The sequence below is a fragment of the Balaenoptera ricei genome, chromosome 13, assembly GCF_028023285.1.
Source record: "Balaenoptera ricei isolate mBalRic1 chromosome 13, mBalRic1.hap2, whole genome shotgun sequence".
Lineage (NCBI taxonomy): Eukaryota > Metazoa > Chordata > Mammalia > Artiodactyla > Balaenopteridae > Balaenoptera > Balaenoptera ricei.
In genome coordinates this window covers 16,873,211-16,880,113 of record NC_082651.1, presented here as the reverse complement: position 1 = coordinate 16,880,113, position 6,903 = coordinate 16,873,211, and positions in this window count along the sequence as shown.

Below are 6,903 nucleotides of genomic sequence, written 5' to 3'. Positions count from 1 at the left end.
TTTCACCCACAGTAGTCCTAATCACCATTGTCCCAACTGGCTGAATTACATTCAGCGCACTCAAAATTCCTGTTGCTTCCTTCTGGTGTGAATTAACTTTATGGTGCATAATTGTCTAGTACAAGGTAAAAGCCTTTAATAAAATGTCTGGCATGGTCTGTTTTGGAGATCATTCAGACAGGCTTTGGTGTATGAGTCTAGGTGACTGGGGGCCTTGTACCCTTACATGTCACCTCCTTTCTATTAGATACAACAGAAATGTAAGGTAATTCAGAGTATATTAGGAGCATAAAGAATATAGAAAACCACACCTTAGAGACAACATCAAAATGAAGAATGCAGAAGGAAGCAGTTTTGCTGGAGTTTGGATTTTTTATTTCTGAACTTTGCACATAAAATAATCCCTTTGAGCCTTGCAGAATAGGGTCTTAGAAGTACATTTTTTTTCTTGAATATTTATTGAGCACCAAGTAAGTGTGGGGCATGACTGCAGGAGACACACAGAGACATAAAATGCAAGCTCTGCTCTTCAGAATAGACAGTCTGCTCAGGAAGCACAAGATAGAAAAGACTGAAGAAAAAAAAAAAAAAAAAAGAAGAGGCCCAGCTGAACAGAAAGAGAAGCACAGACAATTTGGGCTACAGGAAGTCAAATGCCAGCATAGAACCCACGAGACTTGGGGCAGGTGGGGGATTGAGAATATTGATGAAAAGGAGGAGCAAGCATTTAGGTTAAAGTATAGGACAGATTTAACTTACAAGAAGATGGATCTTAGGCAGGCAGGGTGGTCAGAGTGAAACACATGTGGTTTGTCTCAGGGTTCAGACAACGATGGCTCAAGGGCCACATCCAGCCTGCTGTGTGTTTGTTAAAGCCTGCAAGCTCAGAATGGTTTTTACATTTTTTCATGGTCGAAAACAATCAAAAAATATTTTGTGACACGTGAAAATTATAGGACGTTCAAATTTCTGAGCAGACCAAGTTTGACGGGAGCGCAGCCATGCCTACTTGTTTAAAACTGTCCCTGGCAGCTTTCTCACTACAACACCAGAATTAAGTGGTCACCACGGAGAGTTACAACTGGCAAAGCCTAAAATATTTATTATCTGGTTCTTTACAGGAGAAAATTGCCACCCCTCGTTTCTCTGATGAGCAATCCCTTGAACAGATCAAAAAGCAGGGAAACTATCAGGGCCAGATCCTGGTGGGTCTTATTAGGCTTTGGAGTGTCAATTTCACCCTCTCTTTTTTTTTTTTTTAATAAATTTTATTTATTTTATTTTTGGCTGTGTTGGGCCTTCATTGCTGTGCGCGGGCTTTTCTCTGGTTGTGGTGAGCAGGGGCTACTCTTCATTGCGGTGCGCAAGCTTCTCATTGCTCTGGCTTCTCTTGTTGTGGAGCATGGGCTCTAGGTGCGTGGGCTTCAGCAGTTGTTGCACACAGGCTCAGTAGTTATGGCTCACGGGCTCTAGAGCGCAGGCACAGTAGTTGTGGCACACAGGCTTAGTTGCTCCGTGGCATGTGAGATCTTCCCGGACCAGGGCTCGATCCTATGTTCCCTGCACTGGCAGGCGGATTCTTAACCACTGAGCCACCAGGGAAACCCGTCACTCTCTTAATAGGGACTCATTGAAGGTTCTTGAGCAAGAACAGAGAATGGGGTGAGGTGTGAAGATCAAGACAGAAGAGAGATTGGGTCAGGGAAACAATTGTGAGTACTTAGTGGAGTTGTGGCCAATACAGGCCTGACCTGGTTCCCTTCTCTGTTCTCCTAAGGACATTTTTACATTCTCCTTCCTGTTAATCCTCCCCCACTTTCACTTTCAGCTGATGACCTTGTCTACATTTCACTGAGAAATACTAAAAAGGAAGACGAAGCAAACAAACAGCAACTCCCTCATCCTCCCACGTGGAGTCCATTGACCCAGAGTTTTGTCCCCCTCCTGCTACACTGAAAAGACACCTGACCTGCAGTGCCTCCCTGAGGCTTTCAGAATAAGGTGCAAACCCAGACCTTGTAAGCAAGCAGGAACCTATGGGGCCTTCCTGGGACAGACCCCCACATGTCCTCCACTTGTCTCTTATTTGTAGAAAAAATTTAGCCTCCTAAGCCTTCCCCAATTTCCAAAGAATAAATCAGAGAAATTCAATCAGAGAAGTGAGAACATGCAGAAATAAAGGAGAACAGTCAAGCAAGAGAAAATAATAATAGTTTAGCCATTAAACAAAGTCAAGGACCTTTAGTTCCTCCTCAAGGACTATAGATAATATTCTGAGCCATGTTATTTGAGCTGTTTTGCAGATACCGAAACCCCCACCAGGTGGAAGAAGTTAACTGTATGCTGCCCACAAGCATGTAGACCCCAGATGGAAGGAGCCAGAGGTTGATGATCTTGACTCCCAATTATCTCACCACCAATGAATCAGAAGAATGTCCACGAGTTGGTCATGCACCCCACAACCTCCCTCCCTTACCCTATCTTTAAAAACCTTTCCCTGAAAGCCATAGGGGAGTTTGGGTGTTTTGAACACTAGCTACCTCGACTCCTTGCTTGGTGCCTGCAATAAAGGCTGTACTTTCCTTCACCACAACTCAGTGTCAGTAGATTGGCTTTACTGTATGCAGGCAAGGGGACCCAAGTTTGGTTCGGGAACAACATCAGACCCTGCTCCTCTATCTATTCCCAAGTCCCATTGGATTGAATAAGCATGACTCACAGGATGCACTCACAAGATGACTTTAGGAAGTGTCATGGACTGAATGGTGCCCCGCCCCCAAAAAACACAAAGAGCTCAGCAGCCTAGTTCCAGGAATATGTGAATGCTATTTAGAAAAAGGGTCTTGCAGATGTAATTAAGTCTCTTGAGATGAAGAGATCATCCTGGATTATCTGCGGGCCTAAGTCCATGATAAGTATGTTTATAAGAGACCTAGGGGACACGAGACAGAAGAGGAGAAGATGTGAAGACAGAGGCAGAGATCAGAGTGATGCAGCTACAAGCCTAGGAACTCCAAGGAATTCCAACAGTGCCAGAAGCTGGCGATCTTCCCCCAGAGCCTCCGGAACGAGAGCAGATATGGCGACCTCTTGATTTCAGACTCTGGCCTCCAGAACTGTGAAAGAATAAACTCCTGTTGTTTTATTAACCAGTTTGTGGTAGTTGGTTATGGCAGAAAACTAACAGGGGGCTATTTTTTTTTATCCTGCCCCGATGACTTTTTTGTTCCCAATTAAAAGATTCAGAACCCTAATACTAATTTAAATCACGAAATTGCTTCCGAATTTAGTAATTCCAAGGAATAATCAATCATTTCCACTCAGAGGTAAGGCTGCTGACCACTCTGACCTTCACCATCCCCACCCGCTCCCCAACTGGGCCCAGGGCCTGCTCCAGGCAGGAAGTCAGCTGTCATGGAGGAGGCGGAGTTGACTTCACCATCCCCATTTTCCTCACTTGCCAGCTGCTGTTATAACCCTTCTGGGGTTGGAACAGGAGAGCAGAAAAGTTCTTACTTGGCCAACACCATCATACCCTGACTATGTGCTGTCCAGTCTGGGATGATGTTTGAGGATGACTCTTGTTCCCCAGGGGACTTTTCTGGGCTCAGCATCTCCTCCTCTTCACCCCATCCCTGGAAACCTGTCACTTGCAGGTGCCTTGCTGAAGTGACACACTCTTCTCTGGATTACTGCTTATTCCTTCTCCAGCTGCTGGGACTCACCAAAGACCAACCAGATCACACAGCAGAGGCCTCCCTACCCACGCCTGTGTCAAAATTAAAGTTCTCGCATAGTGAATCATCCTTAATTCAGCAGCTGAGATGCTTTCCTTTCCAGATCAGAATCCTAATGAGCTAAAAAGTTATTCAAAGATAGAATGCATTTATTGGAGTAAAAGCCATGAATGCTGACCTCCACACTGTCAGCTCAAATTTCTCTCGAATTACAGCATACCTAACCAGGCTTTTGATCTTGAGCAATTCTAGATCTGATAGAGCTGATAACAGATGCCCAGCCTGATAGAGCTTTGATGGAATTCCTGATAAAGAAACTGATAAGGAACCACAGTTCCTTTTCCAGTGGCCTTTCCTTAGGCTGCCGAGACCACCTTGAACTATCCGTCTCAACTGTCTGTAGTCAGCGCATGAGTTAGAAGAGTCAAGCTCTGTGCCACAGAAGCCAAAAACCAGGTTCTAACTGGTGCCCAGCCCTCCAGCTTTCCTCTGTTTCATGGCCATAGATCTTACTCTGACCATGCCCCCTGACAGGGCAAGCCTATCCCTCTTGTTTGTAAAATTCAGGGAGGGGCAGTGGATCACAGTGGTAATTGTTTGAATAACTGTTTTCTGTGCCTTCAATATCCCTGAAAAAGCTATCTATTCCAAGCACCTCCCATCACCTCTAAACTGCTTGGTGATGACGAGCTCCCATGCCCTCCTTACAACCCTCAAGTGAAACACAGGTCTGGAGGCCAGCACAGGCGACCTGGGTTCAAATTTCAGTTTTGCCAACAACTTGGTTGTGATTTCAGCCTTTACCTCCAAGAACCTTAGCTTTCCCACCTGAAAAATGAGGCTAGATCAATCTTTTTCAGATCTTCTTTGTCACAGCTTCTCTGTGTCATCCAGGAAACAAGGGACAGAGGCAACCTGTCTAGAAACCACACAAAGAGAATTGTTTCCTAGGCCAGTGCTACCAGCCTATCAGCCTCAGGTACGAGTCCCATCCTACCCACTGTGCCCTGGGCAAAATACTCCTGCTGGGTGACTTCTGGAGAACCACTTTGAAAAGCCTTCCAGAGAGCAGCCTGGGACCAAGGAACTCACAACTGCAGTTGCCACCAAGACTCTGAAACTACAGCACGTGAGTCCTGGACTCTCCAAAGATACAGTGTCGGCCCAACCTCCTGAGCTCTCCCCTCCCAGGTCCCAGACCCTTCACCTCCTGAGCCCCAGGGTGCTCATCTATAGCTGCAACCCTCACCCCCTTAACATCCTCAAGCTGTCTTCACCATCCCACGAGACACTAATACGACGCTATACTCACCTAGAATGGCCCTTTTATCTGTCAACACCTCAGAGAGCACAGCAACAATTAACAATTTCTTTCCTGGGGAATACCACTTGGTATAGGGTATAACACAAAATTCCACTAAGGATGTTCCTGGGGGCATCAGGTATTGCCCCAAATGTGCCCGTGCTGACCTACCATGTACCTGATAGCTAGTTTCTCCCCAACTTCCCCCCAAAAGGGACCTGTGCTGTCTTGGCCAGATATTGCCCAAGTGTGAGAGTCGGGATGGATGGAATTTTGACTATCCCTCCATGTGCCCCTCTGGATCCCTTCTCCACCCTCCTCCACCCTGATCTGCCCTGGTCTGCTGCCCCCAGGAGGCTGTACTCTGCACAGCATCATCTGAGCTCCCCACCCTCTGTCTTCCAGCTGGATTCAGCCAGTCCTCCTGCCGGCAGGAGATCAGAGAGCAGGAGGGGTGTGAGGTCAGGGCATTGATTCCCTTCACTCCCTCCATGTCAGGTTTTGACTTGGGCAGTGCTTACGCTCCTCCACGCAGGACCACAGCCCAGAATTCCTCCCAGGGAGACAGTTGTCATTCTGGTTGTCTAGAACATTATTTAAAGACTGCTAATGTGAGCGATTGTGAAGACCAGGCCCTCCCTGAAGAGCTGGGATATACTGGGTCCATGTAGAGGAAATAGAGCAGTTTTCAGAGCTGGTAACAGCCGGACCTGGAGCAGTGGGGAGATGCAGAACTACAGCAGGGCATGTCGAGTGGGCAGGGGGAAGCCGCATCTCGGCCTGACATGGGGGAAGGGTTGGGGAGGGAACTGAAGGGAAAGGTTTCCTGGTGAGGATTTCTCTGAGGCTTTGGTAGGGTTCCAGAAAAGGGGTGACTGATTCTTACTCCTGGGCTGACAGTACCCTGCTCTTCCTCTCAGCAAGAACCTATCCCTCACCACAGCCTCCTGAAGAGGGTGTGAAGAGTTCAAGAAGAATCCTGTTAAGTCTAAGGAAGACACAATAGCAATCTTACACCAACTCTTTCAGAAAATTGAGGAAAAAGGAAAACTTCCCAATTACTGTATAAAGCCGATATTATTCTGATATCAAACCTGGCAAAGACATTACAAGGAAATAAAGTTTTGACAAATATCCTTAACAAAATATCAGCAAAATATCCCAGCAACATGTGGCAAGGGTAAGATCATAACCAAGGGGCATTTGTGAACAGAAATACAAGTTAATGTTTAAAAATCAAACATTTAAATTGACCAAATAAAGGGGGAAAAATCATATAGACATTTCAATAGATTCAGAAGACATTTCAATAGATTCAGATTCAAAAATCATATAGACATTTCAATAGAATCAGTGGACAAAATTCATCACCCATTCACAATTAAAAAACAAACAACAAAAACATTCGGCTAACTTAGAATAAAGGTAAATTTTCCCCTATGTGATAAAGGAAGGACATCTATGAACATCCTCAAGCTAGCATCATGTTTAATGGTGAAACACAAATAAATATCCTCAAGATTGAAAACTAGGCAAAGATATCTGTTCTCACACCTATTCAACACTGTAGTTGAGTAGGTACAATACAGCAAGGAAAAGAGAAAAAGGGCGTGAAGACTGGAACAGAAGTAAAATTCTATTCATAGTTAACATAAATTTTATATTAAAAAAAACTAAGAAACCTATTTTTTAAAAATACTAGGTCTAATAAATTCCTTTGGCAGGGTCTTAGGGTAGAGGGTCAATGTACAAAACTCAATTTATGTTTATACATTTTTGCAAGAAAAAAATTGGAATATGAAAGACTCAATACTGTTAACCGGCAACCATTTTCAAAATATGCTATAAAACTTAATTAATTCA